The 22,981-nt window shown below is 39.2% G+C and overlaps 1 protein-coding gene across 4 annotated transcripts in view; it reads right to left on the bottom strand.

Annotated features, from left to right (window-relative positions):
• The window catches only part of RNF141 (ring finger protein 141), a 49,314-nt gene extending 35,807 nt beyond the window's left edge, over nt 1–13,507 (bottom strand). The window contains exon 1 of one of the 4 annotated variants that reach the window (XM_057695768.1): nt 13,411–13,507. The gene's annotated coding sequence lies outside the window, so the exon portion shown is untranslated. Of the gene's footprint in view, nt 1–13,040; nt 13,345–13,410 lie in introns of those variants that run through there. The other 3 variants (XM_057695770.1, XM_057695769.1, XM_057695767.1) reach the window with 3 other exon arrangements.
• Between the last annotated feature and the right edge of the window lie 9,474 nt (nt 13,508–22,981).

Below are 22,981 nucleotides of genomic sequence, written 5' to 3'. Positions count from 1 at the left end.
ATCAACTAACATTTGTTGACCACTTCTATTATGTAACACAATCTTGTAAGTACTTTAAATGTATTCATGAATTTAGTCATTTAAATCCTCATGATAACCATTTTATAGATGAAGAAACAAGACAGTTAAGGAAACAAGCACAGAGAGCTTAAAGTAACAAAGTCACAAAGCTAATATCAGAGTTTTTAAAAAAATAAAGTTAGAAAAAAGAAAAAAGGCATTAAAATTGAAAAGAATCTGATCTCTCCTCCTCCAAGAAATTCCATTTTATTTACCCATCAAAGACTATCATTTTACTTCACCTGAATTAACACTCATATCACATAAAGCAGGTGAAACAGTTACAATTTATAATAAAAAATTTTGTCAGGAAATCTGCTTTATCATTTAATCAAAAAAACTAAAAGTTATAATTCTAAAATATAAAATATGTAACTTTAAAATATAAAATCGTTTACAATATGAGTTCTCAGTAACCATAAATATGCAAATTTTGCTTTTGTTATTCAAATTCAGTGTATCATATTTGAGGTTTATTCTTTTAGTCACATTAAATATAGGAAAAGTACAACTGTTCTAAAAAGAAAAACTCAACAATTATTGTTCTGAATCTGAGCCTACTTGGCAATGATAAATATGTATTACAGAGATTTTATAAATGAAAGGAAGTTGTTGAGGAAGATCCAGGCCACTATAAAACACCTCTGAAGGCAAAATTATATATTTTAAATATAGCCAAGTGGATTTATAGCAACTGTATTCAAAGAGAAACAAAAATTTTAGCCTACAGGAGGTCTCTGGAGTATTCAACATCAGTGATTTCTGGATTTCATTGACTATTAAATTCTCAAAGCACCATGATGTTGCACAATTATTTCTATTCTAAGTAAGGATAGTTTCCAAAAATAAACAAAAAAAAAATCCCTAAAATTTACAAAAATTTAAACACCTTATAACCTAAGAAATAAAAGAATATAATGTTAGAATAAAAGTTCTTCCCAAGAAGGCAGTAATTTCACACTGATGTATACGACATACAGTAACATTATTCTCCTTATTTTTCTTGTTCTAATCCAAATGTGTGAAAACATCATCAGGAGCCAAAGGTTGTACACAGGTGTTAGGGAACCACTGTTACATGGCCTTTTAAAAAATTAAATTCAACAAGCACCATATGTCTGGCACTGTGCAATGTTCTGGGGATACATATAGTGAGTGTAAGAAACATGGTTCTTGGTACCATGGAGCATCTGATACAGTGGGGAAGAGACAACAATCACACCAATAAATACATAATTACAAAATGGTAAGTGCTAAGCCAAACAAGTACAGGGTACAGAAAGCCTATAAAAGGGGGACTTGACCTCGTCTGGTGTCAGGAAGAAGTCCTTGGGCAAACATTTCCTTTGCTATCAGTCAAGAGTTAGCCAGAGAAGGATAGAGTCATGGCAAGGAGAGGACATTCCAGGCAGAGGTTATAGAAAGTGCCTAACATAGGAAGGAGTATGGTGACTTTGAGGTAATTAAAAATAAATAAATAAAATAAAAGTCAGAGTGACTAAAACCTAGGCAGAAGGTGAGGGAGACCGGCACCAAGAGATGGGATGTTTACCATTTTTGTTGATGACACAAAGACAAGACAGCATGTCTGCCCAGTCTGTGGATGACCAAAACTGGAATGAATGAATAATGTCCACAGAATACCAGAATCAAGACTGAAAATGGATAGTGATTTTCTGAAACTCAACAAATTATGTCAAATACGACTAAAAGTTAAATCCAGAATATGTTTTGAAAGGCACATAAAGCACATAGGTAAGATATGCTTAAGATATGCTTAAAGGCAGTTAAAATATAAAAGGTCAGAGGGTTCCAGTCAAAATAAGTCAGCAGGGACTTCCCTAGTGGCCCAGTGGTTAAGAATCCGCCTGCCAAGGCAGGGGACAGGGGTTCGAGCCCTGGTTCCAGGAAAATCCCACATGCCGCAGGGCAACTAAGCCCATGCTCCACAACTACTGAGCCTGTGCTCTAGAGCCCGCGAGCCACAGCTACTGCAGCCCATGTGCCTAGAGCCCACGCTCTGCAACAAGAGAAGCCACCCCACTGAGAAGCCCATACACCACAAAGAAGAGTAGCCCCCACTCGCCACAATGAGAAAGCCCGAGCATAGCAATGAAGACCCAATGCAGCCAATAAATGAAAGTTAAAAAAAATAAGTCAACAGTAAACAGGGATAAGAAAGATGCTAAAATAATCCTAAACTCTTGCTGGAAGCAGATGTCCAGAGCAAGAGCCTGGTTTCACTGGTGCTCTGTAATGGTTCCAACACACCCAAGTTCTGTAATCAGCTCTAAACAGTCACACTTTTAAAGGGCACTAATCATTTGAACATATTTGGGAAAGCACACAAAATGTTATGGATCTAGATAATCATAGTTCAGTAACAACATGGAGCAACAAGGGAGGTTTGTTCAAACACCTGAAGAACTTTCACGTGGAAGAGGAAGTAACATTTATTTTATATAGTTACAGAGACCAGAATGGCCAGTATAAATTAGGCTGATTTCAGGTCAACACAAGAATTTATCATTCATAATTATCCAGAAGGGTTAAGGGCTGTCTTGTAAAGTATGTGAGCTTGCTTTCATTGGAAAGGTGGAGGTGTTTAAGCAAAAATAAGAAGTTTATCTAATTAGTGTTTTAGGGAAAATTTTTGCTTGAATGAGTAGTGGAGAAGGTAACCTCTAACCTAATACTTCACTCCCAAAGTGAAACATAAATTCCCTCTAGCATTCCTGTACTGAATTAATAAAAATGCAATAAAATATTCTAATCAACCACACTGATAACTTTAAATTATACCTACAACTCTTAACAAAGAAAAAAATCAAACTTTTGAAATATATGGTCTTAAGATTTCATGTAAAATATTCATGAAAATTTAATCAATATGCTCACCAAACAGATATTAAAAAGATCTAGTTGCTTGTTTACTAAGTTAGAAAATGGTCCCTTTTAAGAGGTAAAATTGTCATTATATGCAGATGACATGATAATATATACAGAAAACCCTAAAGACTCCACACAAAAACTACTAGTACTGATAAATTCAGCAAAGTAGCAGGATACAAGATTAACATACAGAAATCTGTTGTATTTCTTTACACTAACAATGAAATATCAGAAAGGGAATGTAAAAAAAAATCCCTTTTAAAATTCCACTCCCCCCAAGAAAACATTTAGGAATAAACCCGACCAGGGAGGTAAAAACTTATATGCTGAGAACTATAAAGCATTGATAAAGGAAATTGAAGACAATTCAAAGAAATGGAAAACATTCCATGCTCTTGGACTGGAAGAACTAATACTGTGAAAATGACCATACTACCCAAAGCAATCTACGGGTTTAATGCAATCCCTATCAAATTACCCATGACATTGTTCACAGAACTAGAACAAATAATCCTAAAATGTATATGGAACCATAAAAGACCTAGAATTGCCAAAACAATCCTGAAGAAAAATAACAAAGCTGGAGGCATAACCCTCCCAGACTCAGGCAATACTACAAAGCTACAGTAATCAAAACAGTATGGTATTGCCACAAAAACAGACATACGGGTCAATGCAACAGAATAGACAGCCCAGAAATAAATCCACACACCTATGGTAAATTAGTCTTTGAAAAAAAAGTCAAGAATATACAATGGAGAAAAGACAGTCTCTTCAACAAGTGGTGTTGGGAAAGCTGGAGAGCAACATGTAAATCAATGAAGTTAGAACACTGCCTTACACCATAAGCAAGAATTAACTCAAGATGGCTTAAAGGCTTAAATATAAGACATGATACCATAAAACTCCTATTTGAGACCATAGGCAAAACATTCTCTGACATAAACTGTAGTAATGTTTTCTTAGGTCAGTCTCCCAAGGCAACAGAGATAAAAGCAAAAATAAACAAATGGGACTTAAACTTATAAGCTTTTGCAAAGCAAAGGAAACCATAAACAAAACAAAAAAGACAACCTACAGACTGATAGAAAATATCAGTCTGCAAATGAGGCAACCAACAAGGGCTTAATTTCCAAAATATACAAACGACTCAGACAACTCACTAATAAAAAAACAAACAACCCAATCAAAAAATGAGCAGAAGACCTAAACAGACACTTCTTCAAAGACATACAGATGGCCAATAGGCACATGAAAAAATGTTCAACATCACTAATTATTAGAGAAACGCAAATCAAAACTACAAGGGAGAGGAATCAAGATGGCAGAGGAGTAGGACATGGAGCTCACCTCTTCCCACAAATACATCAAAAACACATCTACAAGAGGAACAATTTGCACAGAACATTTACTGAATGCTGGCAGAAGACCTCAGACTTCCTAAAGGGCAAGAAAACCTCCACATAACCAGGTAGGACAAAAGAAAAAGAAAAGAGAGAGAGAGAGAAAGAAAAGAACTGGGATGGGACCTGCACCCCAGGGAAGGAGCTGTGAAGGAGGAAAAGCTCCCACATCCTGGGAAGTCCCCTCACTGGCCGGGAGATCAGCCTGGATGAAAGGGGAGCTTTGGATCCTTGAGCAGAGTGCAGAAACTGGATTGCAGAAGGCAAAAATGGAGACTGACCTGTATAGACGTTGGTACTGCCACCCTATGCTCCCCAGCCTGAGACACTTGTCCACTGGTGTGGGTGGAGGCTGGGTGCTGAAGCTTGGGTTTTGGAGGTCAGACCCAGGGAGAGGACTGGGGTTGGCTGTGTGCAGACAGCCTGAAGAGGCTGGAGTATGGCAATTGAGGGTGCACTCAGAAGAAGTGTGGGTCTGCCAGAAAGGCAAGGTGCCATTGTTGAGGGGCATGCAAGGAGAGGGGTGGGATGACAATAGGAGTTTCTTTCCCTGAACACATGCTCTCAGCCAACAGGACACCACCTACACAAGCTCTTGGGGCAAGCATGAGCTGCCACTACCACCATGGGCTCCAGAGGTGGGCACAGGCCACTGCGACTGCCACCGTGGGCTCCAGTGGCAGGCACGGGCCACTGTCACCACTAAGAGACCTGCGAGTGGGATCTAGTCACTGCTCCTGCAGGACCTGTGAACAGGCACCAAGTGTTGCCCCCATTGTCCCAGGGTGCAAGGGCTGCCACTGTTGCTGGGAGACCTGCAAGCAGTCACCAATCACTGCCCCCACCATCTGGGGAGCATGCACAGGCAGCAGGCAGGTGCAAATCGCTGTCCCTGCTGTCCTGGGAGTGCATGGGCTGTGGCCACTACTGGGATACATGGGAGCATGCACCAATCGCTGCCCCTGCCGTACTGGGAGTGCACATGGGCTGCCGCACCTACACACCTCATATCAAGGGAATAACAGCCAGCACACACTGAGGAAAGAGGCAGCAAGCATGCAAATCAAAGCATCCCCTTGATTCCAGAAAAGATGGAAGAGTAGGCCTTAAGCTCACCACCTCTCACAAAAACACCAAAATCACAACTAACTGCTGAACAACCATGGACAAAAAAGACTGGAACCTACAAAAAAGATGTATTTTACATTCAAAGACAAGGAAGAAGCCACAACTTGATGGAAGAAGGGGCGCTTTTGTGATATAATCAAATCCCAGACCAGCCAGGTGGGCAACCCACAAACTGGAAAATAATTATATCACAGAGATTCTCCCACAGGAGTGAGAGTTATGCGCCCCACATCAGGTTCTCCAGCCTGAGGGTCTGGCATTGGAGCCCCTAGAACAATTGGCTTAGAAAGCCAGTGGGACTTGAGTGTAGGAGCTCCACAGGACTGGGGGGAAACACAGACTTCACTCTTGGAGGGCACACACAAGATTTCATGTGCACTGTGACTCAGCACAAAGCAGTGACTTCATGGAAGCCTGGGCTAGACCTACCTGCAGGTTTTGGAGGGTCTCTTGTGGAGGCAAGGGTTGGCTGTCGCTCACTGTGGAGGCAATGTTACTGGTGGCAGAGGCCTCAGGGAATACTGATCATCATGAGCTCTCCTGGAGGTCACCATTTTAGCACCAGGACCTGGCCCTCCCAACAGCCTACAGGCTCCAGTGCTGGACGTAAGCCAAACAACGGGCGAGACAAGAATATAGCCCCAAGTGTTAGCAGACAGGCTGCCTAAAGCCATACTGAGCTCACAGCCACCTCTAAACACACCCCTTGACATGGCCCTGCCCACCAGAGGGACAAGACCCAGCTCCACCTACCTGTAGGCAGGCACCAGTCCCTCCCACCAGGAAGCCTGCACAAGTGTCAGGACCAGCCTCACACACCAGGGACCAGACACCAGAAGCAGGAGGAGCTATCATCCTGCAGCCTGTGGAAAGGGGTCCACAAACACAGAAAGTGAGACAAAATGAGATGACAGAGAAATACGTTCCAGATGAAGGAACAAGCAAAAACCCAAAAGAATAACTATGTGAAGTAGAGAAAGGTAATCTACCTGAAAAATAATTTAGAGTAATGACAGTAAAAAATGATCCAAGATCTCAGAAATAGAATGGAGGCACAGATCAAGAAGATACAAGAAATGTTCAACGAAGAGCTAGAAGATTTAAAGAACAGAGATGAACAATACAGTAACTGAAATGAAAAATACACTAGAAGGAATCCATAGCAGAATAAATGAGGCAGAAGAAGGAATAAGTGAGCTAGAAGACAGAGTGGCAGAAATCACTGCCGCAGAACAGAATAAAGAAAAAAGATATAAAGAAATGAGGACAGTCTCAGAGACCTCTGGGACAACATTAAATCTTCACATTATAGAGGTTCCAGAGGGAGAAGAGAGACAGAAAGGGCCTGAGAAAATATTTGAAGAGATTATAGCAAAAAACTTCCCTAACATGAAACAGGAAACACTCAAGTCCAGGAAGTGCAGAGAGCCCCACAAAGATAGACCCAGGGAGGAACACACTGAGACACATGTTAATCAAACTGACAAAAATGAAAGACAAAGAAAGAATATTAAAAGCAACAAGGGAAAAGCAACAAATAACATACAAGGGACTCCCCATAAGGTTATCAGCTGATTTGTCAGCAGAAACTCTGCAGACCAGAAGGGAGTGGCACAATATATTTAAAGTGATGAAAAAGATAAACCTACAACCAATAATAATCTACCCAGCAAGGCCCTCATTCAGATTTGGTGGAGAAATCAAAAGCTTTACAGACAAGCAAAGACTAAGAGAATTCAGCACCACCAAACCAGCTTTACAACAAATCCTAAAGGAGTTTCTCTAAGCAGAAAAGAAAAGGCCACAACTAGAAACAAGAAAATTCAAATGGGAAAGCTCACTGGTAAAGGCAAATATAAAATAAAGGTAGGAAATCATCCACACACAAATATGATATCAAAGCCAGCAATTGTGAGAAGAGGAGAGTACAAATGCAGGACATTGGAAATACACCGGAAATTAAGAGACCAGCAACTTAAAATAATCATATATATAGACAGCTATATCAAAACCTTATGGGAACTGCAAACCAAAAATCTACAATAGATACAGACACAAAAAAGAGAAAGCAATTCACACACAATACTAAAGACAGTCACCAAATCACAGAGAACAAAAGATGAAGGAAGAAAAAAGATCTACAAAAAACAAATCCAAAACAATTAACAAAATGGCATTAAGAACATACATATCTATAATTACCTTAAATGTAAATGGATTAAATACTCCAACCAAAAGACATAGTCTGGCTGAATAGATACAAAAACAAGACCTGTCTATAAGCTGTCTATAAGAGACCCACTTCAGATCTAGGGACACATACAGACTGAAAGTGAGGGGATGGAAAAAGGTATTCTATGCAAATGGAAATCAAAAGAAAGCTGGAGTAGCAATACAAAATTAATACACAGAAATCTCTCGCATTCCTATACACTAACAATGAAAGATCAGAAAGAGAAATTAAGGAAACAATCCCATTTACCACTGCCTTAAAAAGAATAAAATACTTAGGAATAAACCTATCTAAGGAGGCAAAAGACCTGTACTGTGAAAACTATAAGATGCTGATGAAAGAAATCAAAGATGACACAGATAGAGAGATATACCATGTTCCTGGATTGCAAGAATCAATACTGCCAAAATGACCATACTACCAAAGGCAATCTAGAGATTCAATGCAATCTCTATCAAATTACCAATAGCATTTTTCACAAACTAGAACAAAAAAATTTTACCTTTGTATGGAAACACAAAGACCCCGAATAACCAAAGCAATCCTGGGAAAGAAAAATGAGCTGGAAGAATCAGGCTCCCTGACTTCAGACTATACTACAAAGCTAGAGTAATCAACACAGTATGGTACTGCTGCAAAAAACAGAAATATAGATAATAGATCAATGGAACAGGATAGAAAACCCAGAAATAAACCCACGCACCTATGGTCAATCAATCTATGACAAAGAAGGCAAGAATATATAATGGAGAAAAGACAGTCTCTTCAATAAATGGTGCTGGAAAAACTGGACAGCTACATGTAAAAGAATAAAACTAGAACATTCTCTAACATCATACACAAAAATAAACTCAAAGTGGATTAAAGACCTAAATGTAAGGCTGGACACTATAAAACTCTTAGAGGAAAACATAGGTAGAACACTCTGACAAAAATTGCAGCAATAACTTTTTTGATCCACCTCCTAGAGTAATGAAAACAAAAACAAACAAATGGGACCTAATTAAACTTAAAAGCTTTTGCACAGTAAAGGAAACCACAAACACGACAAAAAGACAACCCACAGAATGGGAGAAAATATTTGCAAACAAAGTGACTGACAAGGGATTAGTCACCAAGATATACAAACAGCTCATGAAGCTCTGTCAAAAAACAACTCAATCAAAAAATGGGCAGAAGACCTAAACAGACATTTCTCCATAGAAGACACTCAGATGGTCAAAAAGCACATAAAAAGATGCTCAACATCACTAATTATTAGAGAAATGCAAATCACAGCTACAATGAGGTATCACCTCACACCAGTCAGAATGGGCATCATGAAAAAATCTACAAACAATAAATGCTGGAGAGGGTGTGGAGAAAAGGGAACGCTCCTACACTCCAGGTGGGAATGTTAATTGGAACAGCCACTATGAGAACAGAATGAAGGTTCCTTAAAAAACTAAAAATAGAGCTACCATATGATCCAACAATCCCACTCCTGGGCACATATCCAGAGAAAAACATAATTTGAAAAGATACATGCACCCCAATATCAATTGCAGTGCTATTTACAATAACTGGGACATAGAAGCATCCTTAATCTCCATTGAGGGATGACTGCATAAAGAAGATGTGGTACATACATACAATGGAATACTACTCGGCCATAAAAAAGAATGAAATAATGCCATTTGCAGAAACATGGATGGACCCAGAAATTGTCATACTGAGTGAAGTAAGTCAGACAGGGAAAGACAAATATCATATGATATCGCTTATATGTGGAATCTAAAAAAAATGGCACAAGTTAACTTATTTATAACACAGGAATAGAGTCACAGATGTAGAAAACAAAACTTATGGTTCCCAAGGAGGAAAGGTGGGGTGGGGAGGGATAAACTGGGAGACTGGGATTGACATTCACACACTACTATATATAAAAACAGATAACTAATATTGACCTACTGTATAGCACAGGGAACTCTACTCAATACTCTGTAATAGCCTATATGGGAAAAGAATCTAAAAAAGAGTGGATATATGTTTATGTATAACTGATTCACTTTGCTGTATACCTGAAACTAACACAACGTCGTAAATCAACTATACTCTGATAAAATTTTTTAAAAAAAGATATGTGCACTCCAGTGTTCACTGCAGCACTATTTACAATAGCCAAGACATGGAAGCAGCCTAAATGTCCATCAACAGAAGAAAGCAAAAGAAGATATGGTACACATATACAATGGAAAACTACTCAGCCATAGAAAAGAATGAAATCATGCCATTCACAGCAACATGGAAAGACCTAAAGATTATCATGCTAAGTAAGTCAGACAGACAAAAACAAACACCATATGACATCACTTATATGCGGAATCTAAAAAAAAAACCAAACTAGTGACTATAACAAAAAAGAAACAGACTCACAGATATAGCAAAAAACAAACTGGTGGTTACCAGTGGGGAGGGGGAAGGGGAGAGGGACAAGATAGGGATAGGGGAGTAAGATATACAAACTTGTGTATAAAATAGATGAGCTACAAGGATATATTGTACAACATGGAATATAGCCAATATTTTATAATAACTATAAATGGAGTATAACCTTTAAAAATTGTAAATCACTATGTTGTACACCTGAAACTTATATAATATTGTACATCAATTATACCTCAATTAAAAAGTGTCCCCCCCCCCAAAAAAAAAAAAAACAACTGTCCCTTTTGTTTCCATATTGTTTTGAACTGGTGCCCTAACTCTGAAAAAAATGTATAATTTGAGGCAGCATATGAACTTGTCATCTTGTAATTGCACTTGGTAACAGGTATCGGGGCAACCTGATTATTAACTCCTCAGATTAAAAGGGAACACTATCTCGAGACTACTGAAAGAGCATGGAACAGTGGTTTTCAACCTGGTTCAGTAGAGAGGGCCTGGGATTTACAGTTCATTTGGTGGAATACCACAAAACGATAAATATCAACATCCATCACGGGCATAAAAATATGACTCTGCTATCTAGATGCAAAGCAACCACAATCAAGGGTGCATGCATGTTCACAAAACAATCTGCTGAGGCCACCCTCTAGTCACCCGCCACAGGTTTTTCAATGTCCCTCTTTGGTGACTCGGCACATTCTTCTATCACAGCACATATCATCAGTTAGGTCATTTGACCATCCCCCTCTACGAGCTTCTTGAGGGTAACAGCTGTGTTCTCTCTTCTGGCAGATACATAAGCACACAAGAAATGTTTATGAATGGATACAGTAAATATTATTGGCAGTTTTTGGTTTTTTTATCATTAACTTAGTATTCTATTGACTTCTGTTAACTTGTTCACTCATCTAATAGTTGGAGAGAAGCTGAAGTTAAAAAAATACATGTAAGAAAAAATATAAAATTATAAAAATTTATCATTAATGTTTATGTAAATTGAGAAATTTTCATTATTTGGTATGAGCAAAATATTTCCCTCTAGATCATGAAATAGCAGTACTGAATAGGAACTTAATTTGCAAGCCACTGGCATAGAATTCAGCAAAAGATAAATCTCTGGTTAAGACTTCTCAAAGAACTGGCAGCTCTCACACTATTGTGCCCCTATAATTTAGTACTTTCAATCAGGATAACAATGTGCTTTCAAAAAAAAATTTGAAGGATTTTCTAAATAAAGAATAACTGTTATTTTGAAACTCATAAGAATATCAAGGATTCCAAAAATGCCTCATTCTCTGGTGGGTGGTAACATACAGTTGATCACTTCTTTTCTAACAAAATGAACTGCTGTAGTTCAAATATTCTTTATAAAGATATAAAAATCACATCATGGGTAACTGGGAAAAAAAAACCTTCATGAAAATTTAAATCATATCCATTCATAAAAGGATTAAAGCAAAGATGAAAAGCCTGGAAGTACAACAAGATCACTAGTCACAAATACTGTAGTATTTAGGAAACCTGTTCTCCATGAAATTTTGTATCAACTTCTTTACTTACAAAAGAGATATAGTTGAAATAATCATCAACTATTTTCACTACTTCACTATTTTAAGTCGGTTTTAGCATCAGTGATTAAAAACTAAGTACTAAAAACTAGGTCCCTAAAGATACAATTTATTTTATTACTCATTGCTTACTCAAACTCTAGATCTGTAAAGAGATTATCTATCAGCTGTCCTGCAAGACAAGAAAGTAACAGCAGTTATAACAGACCCTACTTCAAACAATTAGACTAGTCAGAGCCACTATAGAGTCTGGAATGCCTGTTCTGGGCTCAAAGATCTTAATCAGACAAAAATTTTATACAAAGAGAAACTACAAAAGGATAGGACTTGGAGACTGAAAACATGGATTTCTGATATCACCATGGTGTTTACTAAATACATTTCATATCTGGAAAAATGCTCTAACTACATTTTTAAGAATTCTCTCTGGACATTCTCTGCCTTTTGGAGAAGAGAAAGGGAAAGGAAGCGTGTCAAGTGTTTAAATGTGAACTAACAAGGATTAGGCAACACACGCCAAATATAAAATTCACTTATACCAAATGACAAAGAACACATTTTGGAAACACACAATCATATCCTGGGGGAAAATACTTAGAAACTGCAGCCAGGCAGCATCAGAGGAAAGGAGAAATATTCATACTATTTTTGAGTTCTGAATTCAGAAAGCATCACTTCTTGGCCGGGTGATGCTTTCCAATACAGAGGAAACTAATTTAGGACCGTTGGTCCGGGGTACCTCATGTTACAGACGAAGTGCGGAACGGATGGAGCTCATTTCATAGCAAGAAGAATGGGCGGGGGGAAGTGGAAAAGAATCACTTCATGCATAAGATCTAAGAGTTATAAACCACACGAAGTGTCACGGCCGCTTTCTAAACACGCTAGAGATAAGAACTGCATCACCTGGTGGCACCGTGAAATAGGACAGGGTCAGAATACGGACGTACACTGCCATTTTTAAACCTGAGCAGTAATAGTAAACTCACATTCTGTAACACGATAAAAATAACAAAGAAATCATTTCAAAAGTGACACAGAAAGTGTCCTTTCCAGGAATGATTACTACAATTAGTAACAAGAAAACTTCTGGTCTCTGCCGGGTCTCACGGTAGCTGGTTGGACAAGCCCAGTACTTTGGGAAGCAGAGCAGCCAAAGCTAATTTAGAAAGGGAGGGCGGGCTCAGCAGACAGACTTGGCCATCTCTGAGCCATCACCAGGCACGGGTTTCTAATATGGATTCTTGCACTGGTTCCTAGCCTCACTAGTGCGTTAACTCAACACACCATCACCCTTCCGCCACCTCCCCTCCTCAAGCGCACCCGCACCTGTTACCATCTGCTACGTCCGCTGGCCGACTGACTGCGCCGGCGGCAACATTCAAAAGCGGATCCGCGCTCGAGGAGGAAAAGCTCTCTCCTGGTCCCCCAGAACTACTCCCCCCAAACGGGACAAGCCACTTCCACGCCCTGCCACCGGAAACCACTGGCTTAGAGAAGTGCGACCAAGAACAGGGCCTCCCGAGCCAGCTCCGCAGCCTAAGTCGAGGCCTAGCAAAGGCGGCGGCGGGGCGGGGCTTGTCTCCCCACTGAAGCCCGGCCCGGCAGTCGAGGCCTGGCCGGCGTTTCTACTCTCCGTCCGAGGGCTGTGGAGCAGCGGGGAGAGCAAGCGGCGACAGGCCAGCGCTACGGAGCTCACCCTGGGTTCAAGGCATCGCGCTTCCAGCAGCAGCAACGGCGCCGCCTCGGCCAGCCTCTCGGACCCGCAGGCAGCGGCTGCTGCTCCCGCCGCAAGCCTGTCGCGCCTCAGTGACGCAGAAGCCCCGCCCCCCACGCGCGTTGCTTGGAGACGGTGCCCCGCCTTTCTGCTCGCTGCTTCCGCTGCTTTTGAGAACGTGCTAGGCCCGGGCCCCGGAGGCCATCGGATAGGGGAGGGTGGCGGCGGAGGCCAAGGAGAGGGCCGGGCCCTGCTGGCGGCGGGAGAGGCCTCGCCCGGCAGGCTCCTTGAGGCTTAGGCTCCGTGGGGCGGCGCGGTCGTGAGTGTAGCCTGGCGGGTTGCCGCCTCTCCTGGCCCCATGCCCTGAGCGAGGGCCCAGCTGGTGACAAAAGCACTGCAGCCCCGGTTTGGTCAAGGATTGGATTCCAAGCCACTGCGCATTAGGCCTTCAATCTCCCACTGGTCATAGCTACACAAAGGTCATTTCGTTTCTTGATCATGAAGGGGGCGCGTTATTCTCACCTAGCTAGATTAAGAAGCATAAAAGAGAATATATAGAAAGTAACCAGCACAGCGTGCAAAATGGTAAGCCCTAGTAAATGGCAAGTGTTATTATTATTGTGTGCCAAATACTATACTAGGCACTTTATAGGCATTGCTCTTGATTAAATAGTTCGCTGAAAGTTACACAGCCAGTAAACAGCAGAGCAAGGGTTTAGACCCAGGTATGACTCGCACTACCGCCTTTTATGCTTAGCGGCTAAATTAAAGTACTTCTTATGCTTGTGAATGTTGCCACACTCACCCTTCCCCAGTCATTTGTAGATTTACCTTGCAAGAATTAATCTTGCCCTCTAATAATAAATAATATTTGTTGAACATTTACTATATGCCAAGCCCTGTTCTAAGTAGTTTAAAGGTATTCATTCATTTAATCCTTACAGCAGTCCTATGAGATAGGTATTATTTATACTCTCATCTTAACAGTTGAAGAAACAGGCTTAGGAACGTCAAGTGTTCCAAGGTCAACCAATCAGTAAGCAGCAGAGGCAGATTCAAACCCAAGCTGACTAAACCCTGAGCCTGTGCTTTTAACTCTTGTTCTAAACTGCCTCAGAAAGATGGTGAGACTTCATTAGGGCCAGATTCATATGTCTGTGTACTCCTTAAAAAAAAAAATCTTATTGACGTATAGTTGATTTACAATGGTGTGTTATGTGTACTCCCTTTTTGTACCTTATGGAGAATGTACTGAGGACCGTCTCCCTGACAACCAGCACAAAGCCTGGCATGCAGTAATTGTTCAACATTTGAACCTTTGATGAATATTTGAATGTGGGAAAAACTAACGGCCTAATAATGAACCATATATAATGATTTTTAAAAATTAATTAAATTCAAAAAGGTCCTATAGTTGAGCCTAATCTGGGCCAGGAGTTAGGACTATTTCTCTGAAAAAAAATTGCCTTCAATTAGATACAGTGTTGAAGGTTCTAGTCAGAGCAATAAAACCAGACAAATTTTTTTTTTTTAACCAGACAAATTTTTAAATATGCATTCACATTGGAAAGAAAGAAGTAACACTGTATTTGCAGACAGAAATACTATGAAATACTACCAAAAAAAAGTTACTAGAACTAGAAGTGAGTTTTGTAGGATACCAACTCAATATATAAAAATCAGCTTATTTCTCTATAGTAACAATGAAAATTTAGACTTTGACTTTTTTAAAATACTATATAGCAGCAAAAAACCCCAAAACAAACACACACATGCACAAACTTAGGGATACATTTGACCAAAATGTGGAAGACATATAATTGAAAACTGTGAATTACTGTGAGAGAAATTAAAGGTCTAAGTACAGAGATATATCATGTTCATGGATCAGAAGATTCAATATTTTTAAAATGTCATTTTTCTCTGAACTGATCTCTAGACTTAGGGCAAGTCCAATAAAAATCATAGCAGGTTCATTTTGTGGAAATTACCAAGCTCATTCTAAAATTTCTATGAAAATGCTACCTAAAGTAGCCAAAATTTTGATCAAGAAAAACAAAGTAGAGGGACTTACACTACCTGACTTTAAGACTTCGTAAGAGACAGTAATCAACACAGCGTTGTGTCAGTGTAAAGACAGAGTAGTGTGACAGTATAGAGTGCAGAGATAGATGTACACAAATATGATCCATTGATTTTCAACAAATATGCCAGAGCAATTCAATGAGGGAAGAATAATCTTTTCAACAAATAATGCTGGAAAAATTGGATAGCATATGCCAAAAATTAAAATAAAAAGTAAAAAGAATTTCGACCCTGTCCTCATCCCATGTGCAAAAGTTAACTAAAAATGGATCATAAATCTAAATTTAGTACTAAAATTATAAACCTGATAGAAGAGAACATAGGAGAAAAATCTTAGTGACCTTGGATTTGGCAAAGATTAAAAAAAGTGGAACAAAAAGTACAGTCCATAAAAGGAAAAAATTAGTAAATTTTACTTCCTCAAAATTAAAACTTCTGCTTTTCAAAACACACTTAAGAAAACGAAAAGGCAAGCCATCAACTGGGAGAAAGTATTTGCGAAACATGTATTTGATAAAGGACTTCTAACGAGAGTATATAAAGAACAGTTACAATTCAATAAGAAGACGAAGAACCAATTTTTTTAAATGGACAAAAAATTTAAATAGACACTTCACCAAAGAAAATATATGGATTACAAAATAAGCACATGAAAAGATGCTAAACATCACTGTCACTAAGGAAATGCAAATTAGAACTACAATGAGATATCACTGCACACCCTAGTTACTAGAATGGCTAAAATTAAAAAGCTGATCATATAAAGTGTTGGCAAGGACGTGGAAGAACTGCCGAATTCTCATATACTGCATGTTGGGAATGTAAAATAATACAACTTTTTGTGGAAAAAGTTTGGCCATTTTGAAAAGAGCTACATACACCTACCATATGATCCAGCCATTCCACTCCTAGGTACTTACCCACAAAGACTTATACGTGAACATTCATAGCAGCATTATTTGTAATAGGCCCAAACAGGAAACAACCCAAATGTCCATCAATAGGTGAACAGAAAACAAACTGTAGTTAATCCACACAATGGTATGCTACTCAGGAATTAACAAGCAATGAGCAATTGATATACTCAACAACATGGATGAATCTCAAAGTAATTATTCTGAGTGAAAGAAACCAGACCGAAAGACAATTCATACTGTGTGATTCCACTGATATAAAAATTCTAGAGAATCCAAACTACAGTGACATAAAGATCAGTGGTTACTTGGGGTGGGGGATGAAAAGTTGCCAGGGTAGAGATGAGTGGGAGGAAGGTATTACTTAGAGGCAGGAGGAAACTTTTTGGGGTGATACATATGTTCATTTTCTTAATTATAGTGATGGTTTCGTAGGAGTATACATGTTCTCAAATTGTATACTTCTATCATGCGCAGTTTATTATATGCCAATTATAACTTAATGATGTTGGGGGAAAAGATGTGTCTGTTTAAATTTTAAGAAGCTTTATATTTCAGCCTGATCTGAGCCTGGGAGTCAGGAAAATCACTTTGCAAATTGCCTTCAATTTTATAAAATAGAGCCAGTACTCTTATATACCTCATGGAGAGTATAGTGAGGATTGGACTGTAGGCAAGACTACAAGACTAAAGTATTTAAAAGTTAGTATTTAGTATTACTATTGACATCTCTAGATAGTTCTTTCTCATCATAACAGCTTTTTTCTTAACTTTGCACAAACATCATAAATTAGCTAGAATGTAAAACAATAGGACAGTAATAAGGATTATCTTAAAACCCATAATAGAAGAGATTAGAAGTTCTCTCTGGAATAGGATTTATGAAGTTGTTTTGTAGCAAGATAAGGAAGCCTTTATTTTTCTTTCAGATATAAAAAAGTGTAGGAAAAATGTAGGAAACCATAAATATAAATATTAACAGTTATGGGAGAGAGGGATAAATTAGGAGTTTGGGATTAACAGATACACACTACTATATATAAAACAAACAACAAGGTCTAAGTATATTCAATATCTTGTAATAACCTATAATGGAAAAGAATCTGAATATATATAAAACTGAATCACTTTGCTGTACACCTGAAACTAACACAAACTTGTAAATCAACTACAATTTTAAGAAAAACTTTAAAAAAGAGTTATGTGAGAAGAAAACTCTAAGTTAATCCTTTTATAAGAAGAAGGATCCTTTTACAATGAATCTTGGAATTTGCAATGTGTATTCAGATTGTCATAGTTTATATAGGTATTTTCCAGTTAAAACACAGAGGCTTCAATAAAATTGTAGTAAACACAGTTCTGTAGTAAAGACCAGGAAAATTTCAGAGACTTTCGAAATATTTTTCTAGGAAAGTATGTCCCATGTCTCCTGCTTTTCATAAGGTCACTAAACATCTGTGACAGGTCTGTGGGAATATATGAGGAAGGCTTTTAGTGGCTATGGGTTGTAAATACTTTTAACTTCCTGTATGTAATTAATAAAATCATAAAGTTGGAATAACTGTTTAATAAATCATCTGGTCGAGCATTCTTCTTTTACAGATGAGGAAACTGAGATCCAAAGGTGGGAAATGGTTCAACTAATGACTACAGAGCAAGTTAACTGAACTGGGTTAGAATACAGATTTTCTGGCCACTAGTCTAGTGCTTTCCCTAACAATGTATTACTGCTTTTAATTAAATCATTGTAGACTATGGAGGAGCAAGGCGTCACCTACAGTTAAGATGAAAGCATCATCATCTTCCAGGATGTTGCACTTTGAGGTTTTTACATCTCATTGATCCCTCTTCTCAGGCTGCTGCTTCTCAAGCTCTGGCCTCAGCCCTCTACTTTTATTTTTAAACATTTGGAAAGTTCATGCACTCATAGCTTTAATTATCACCTATATACAGATGATTCCCAAATCAACATTGCCAATTGTTAACTTTCATTGATGTATCAATCCTATACTTCCTTAACTACATGGGGTATCTCCCATAGGAATGAATACCATAGTAATGGCACCTGAACTTAATTTCTATATCAAAGTGGCTTTAATATTTCTTCTGGTCTCCCAGGCTCAGTCATATAAAGAGATGTCTTTCAGTTTCCTAAAGCATTCTGTCATGGTATCCTGTACATTCTTTGAAATTTTTTCTTGAGACTTCCCTGGCGGTTAAGAATCCGCCTGCCAACGTAGGGGACATGAGTTCAATCCCTGGTTGGGGAAGATCCCGCATACCATGGAGCAACTAAGCTCGTGCACCACAACTACTGAGACTGTACTCTTGAGCCCACGAGCCACAGCTACTGAGCCCATGCACCCCAACTACTGAAGCCTGCACACCTAGAGCCTGTGCTCCACAGCAAAGAGAAGCCATGGCAATAAGAAGACTGCACACCGCAAGGAAGAGTAGCCTTTTCTTGCCACAACTAGAGAAAGCCCACATGCAGCAATGAAGACCCAACGCAGCCAAAAAATTTCTTCTCATTTTTTTTAATCCTTTTTTTCTTGTGAGTTCTTAGTGTTCTATATGTTCTTCTGGAAGCCTCCAATGGTCCTAAAAGACAGATGTTAAAGATACTAATATCTCAATTTGACAGAAAACAGTCCCAGGGAGGTGAAATAACTTCCCAAGCAGAGTGGGGATTCCAACCCACTGTCTGATTTCAGAACTTCATGTTTTAGCTACTCTACTTTAATTGGGTTTAACCCATTCTCATTTATTGCTATCATCTCAGTCTAAGTTCCATATTAGATCCGTGTCCACAGATAGATGAGTATACCTTAGGTGATCAACCTGAAACCTATCCTGAAACATATCTGTTCCGTCTATCTTGTATCTTGCTGCCAGACCAAGCAACTTAAAATATTATCTTTTAAGTCGATACCATGAAGGAGCTGGTGCTCAACAGTAAGCCAGAGCAGGTCAACAAAATGGGCCCTAGTTTTGGGAACTGTTTTAGGTGGATGATTTTACCACCCCATTGCCCCAAAGATCTTTCTGAATCTTGGGGAGAGTCAGTTCTGTATACTCCCTACCCCTGCATTATCCTGTCAGTCCAAGCCAGCTCCCAACACCCTCCCTCACAATCCTTCATCACGCTGTTCTGCCCTCTCTGATCTTAACACAACTCTCCATGACCCACCTACCTGTGCTGTAACTCATCCCTCACCTGCAGCAAACTTCTTCTCTGCCTCAGCCACCTCAGTTTGACCCCAGGAATTCCCATTTTCCTGCCAACAACTCCTCTGCCACTATCTGTTTTTATTTTGAACGCTCGCTACCTGACTGAAACCAGAGGAATCCACTTCCCTGACACCTTTTTTTGGCTAGGGGACAAGTTAACATTCTCTTCCCTAGCTGTCAGATCCTTTCACACCAACATTTTACTACTATCAATCAGTTGTCTCTGCTCCCTTAAGCTCTTGCCTCTGGAAGCCTGTTTTTTTTCTAAACCAGCTGAGCCTAATAATACTACAGATGAAAGAAGTCATGTTTCTCCTTAAGCAAATGTGAGCCTCAAACCTTACCACTATCGTGTACGTGCCAATGAAAAATCAATCCAATGCATACAGACAGGGTCGGGAGAAATGAAGTGAGAAAGTTCAAGAACAACATAGAGATTACCTGCTCCAGTCCTGGAAGCTATTCACCTTGTTTTTTTGGGTCCTTGTTGTCAGAGAGACAGACAGACTAATGGGAAATGACAAAGTCTATCTCGAGAGAGCAAAACCCAGGTTTGTTCATCACCTACTACATGGAAAACGAGGACTAGAAGCAGCTGGTCCATAATTATATTTCCCAGATTATGTAAAAAAATGTCTTTTTACGGACAGTAAATTTGTATTGATTTGTTTTGAATTAGGATCCTTCATCGCTATTTTCTATGATCATTGATCTCGGCGCAACACTTTGTGGTATCTCATTGCATTTGATCGTAAGATTTTAAGTTTTTAAATTTAGAACAGTCTATCTCTCCTGCTTTTCTCATGCTATCAACTTGTTACAAAAAGTGGGTGTGTTAGGGTTCGACCAGAGAAACAGAACAAGTAGGAAATATATACTAAGAGATTTATTGCAAAGATTGACTTAGTTGTTGTGGCTGTTAGAGCAGGTTGGAAATTCGTAGAGCAAGTTGTCTGGAAGGGCAGGCTGGAACTCTTGGGCATGAGCTGAAACTACTACACTCAGGTAGAATTTCTTCTGGGAGGCCTCAGTTTTGCTCTTAAATTCTTTCAGCTGATTGAATCAGACCCACCCAGATTATCTAGGATAATCTCCCTTCCCTAAAGTCAATTGATTACGGACTTTAATTATATTTACAAAATACCTTCACAGAAACACTTAGATGAGTGTTTGATTGAATGACTAGGAACTAAGGTTTAGCTACATTAATGCAAAGGGACTATTACTCTGGGTCAATGGTTGTATAGACTATCCCTACATTCTGGATTTATCTGTTTTCTTCCATTTACCTTGTTCCCTTTTCTTGCCATATTTCCTATATATGCAGTTTGACTTTAGAGGCTTGATTTGTTTCCCGTTCAACTGTTTTGGCAGGAATACTTCATGGGTTGTGCTGTGCACTTCATGCTGCATCACATCCGGAGGCCGACGATATCTGCTTTAAGACTGATCTTTGGGGTTCCCATAATATTTCATCTAATGCTTCATCCTTTATGATGGCAGTCTGAACCCATCTTATTAGGGGTTACAAAATGGTGATTTTCTAATTATCAGAACACTTAGTAACATCACTTCTGTGAAAGGCTTCTGCTTATGAACCAAGGCTATTTGATTACCCTGAAATACTGTCCATAAAGGAAAGAAAGGAGAAATGTCAAATTCTTTCCTCTAAAGGAGTTGATACCTAGTTACTTGCAATTGTGTCCAATGTGTGTGGAATTTTAACTTTTTTAGTATAATTATGAATTCGTGGGTTTTATATATTTGATCAATTGCATTTATTATTACTTTTGATGTTTATATAGTCCCATTTTTAGCCAATGGTAATCACAGTATATGGTCTTTTTGGCAAGACTTTGATAGCTTCCTTGTGTTCTGGTCCCTGGCTCATCTTCTATATTTCCTGCTCCAGATCTGGAACTAGCCACTCCTCCAAGGAATTCTGGATCCTTTTACTGGGGAATGGTATGTAGAGGTCCAGTCTGGTCTCTAGATATATCCATAGCTATTGGATTGTCATTGCTTCTAGTCCTTTTTCATGAACAGAGCTAGGGAAATTGAAAAGAAAATGATAATCTAGAGTTCATACTGCTATCCCTAATTTAAATTTAATATTACAAGATTTTAAATCTTGGTCAGTCTTTTCATGTACTAGTACTGCATTGTTTTCATTATAGGGGCTTTATAATATGTTTTAATATCTGATTGGGATCACCTCCTCCTCTTTTCCTCTCTTTTCCCTCTATGGAGAGAACTCATCTGAAGGGGAAAGGAATCCAAGCCATCATGAATGATTGCCTAGTAAAGCCTTAGTCATGGGATGGGGAGGGGGCTGGAGTGAGATGATTTTAACTAGATTTAATCCATGAACCAATTCCCATGGAATCAAGTCCATGTCATTGATTTATAGAGGGATGTTAATAAAAACTGCAAAAGCTGTCTGCACTAAAAAGTCAGTATAATGAGTGATGGTAAGTACCGCTTTGGTCCATTTCAAATGGAGTTAATCACAAATGGAGAGAGAAGCACTAATTCTCCACTTGTCCCACACTAGGGTTACTAGAGAAACAGGATGCCCAGTTAATTTGAATTTCAGGTAAACAACAGATTTGTTTTTTTAGTATAAGTATGTCCCAAATATTACTTCACTCAAATATATGGGACTAAAATGTTACCTATTGTTTACCGGAAATTCAAATTTAACTGGGCATCCTGGTGTTTGTTTTGCTAAATCCAGCAAGCCTATCCAGCACATTCCTTAGCTTTGGTACTTCAGGGATTCCAGCACATCAGTGCTGGTGTCAGGCAACTGCAATAATAGCTGGCATAGATGGCAGAGCCTGTAGAATTTTACAGTGGCTGGAGGAAAAAGCAGCAGTCTCTAGTAGTCAAGGTGTCATCAAGAGAATAGCATTGTTAGTTGGTAGATGCTACAGAGGATATTATTACCAGGGAAGCAGCAGCAGAGTCTGGCAGAGTCAGTGGTGTCTTGTGGGTGTGGCAGTTCCCTGAGGAAATAGAAGCAGTGCTCAGTAGGGACTGTGGTTCCTGGTAGATTTATTGATACCTAGAGGAAATAGTCATGGTGCTTGGTGGGAAAAGGAAGAAACAAGCAAAAATGGCCAGAGTGCCTAATGGAAGCTATGATAGCATTTACTGGAGTGGAATTAGACCAAGAGCAGTGGGAAAAAACTTGATGCCAAATGGAAGGTGACCACACTTGCTCATGAACACATTTGAACTGCCTGCTTCTGGATAAACCTGGAGGGTTGCTTTTTTTTCAAGGAGTAGGCTTGTGCTTCAACAGAGCCAGATAAATGCAG

This window comes from Hippopotamus amphibius, chromosome 9, assembly GCF_030028045.1.
Source record: "Hippopotamus amphibius kiboko isolate mHipAmp2 chromosome 9, mHipAmp2.hap2, whole genome shotgun sequence".
Lineage (NCBI taxonomy): Eukaryota > Metazoa > Chordata > Mammalia > Artiodactyla > Hippopotamidae > Hippopotamus > Hippopotamus amphibius.
The sequence above is the reverse complement of the archived record's forward strand: the minus strand, read 5'-3'. Positions and strand labels throughout refer to the sequence as shown.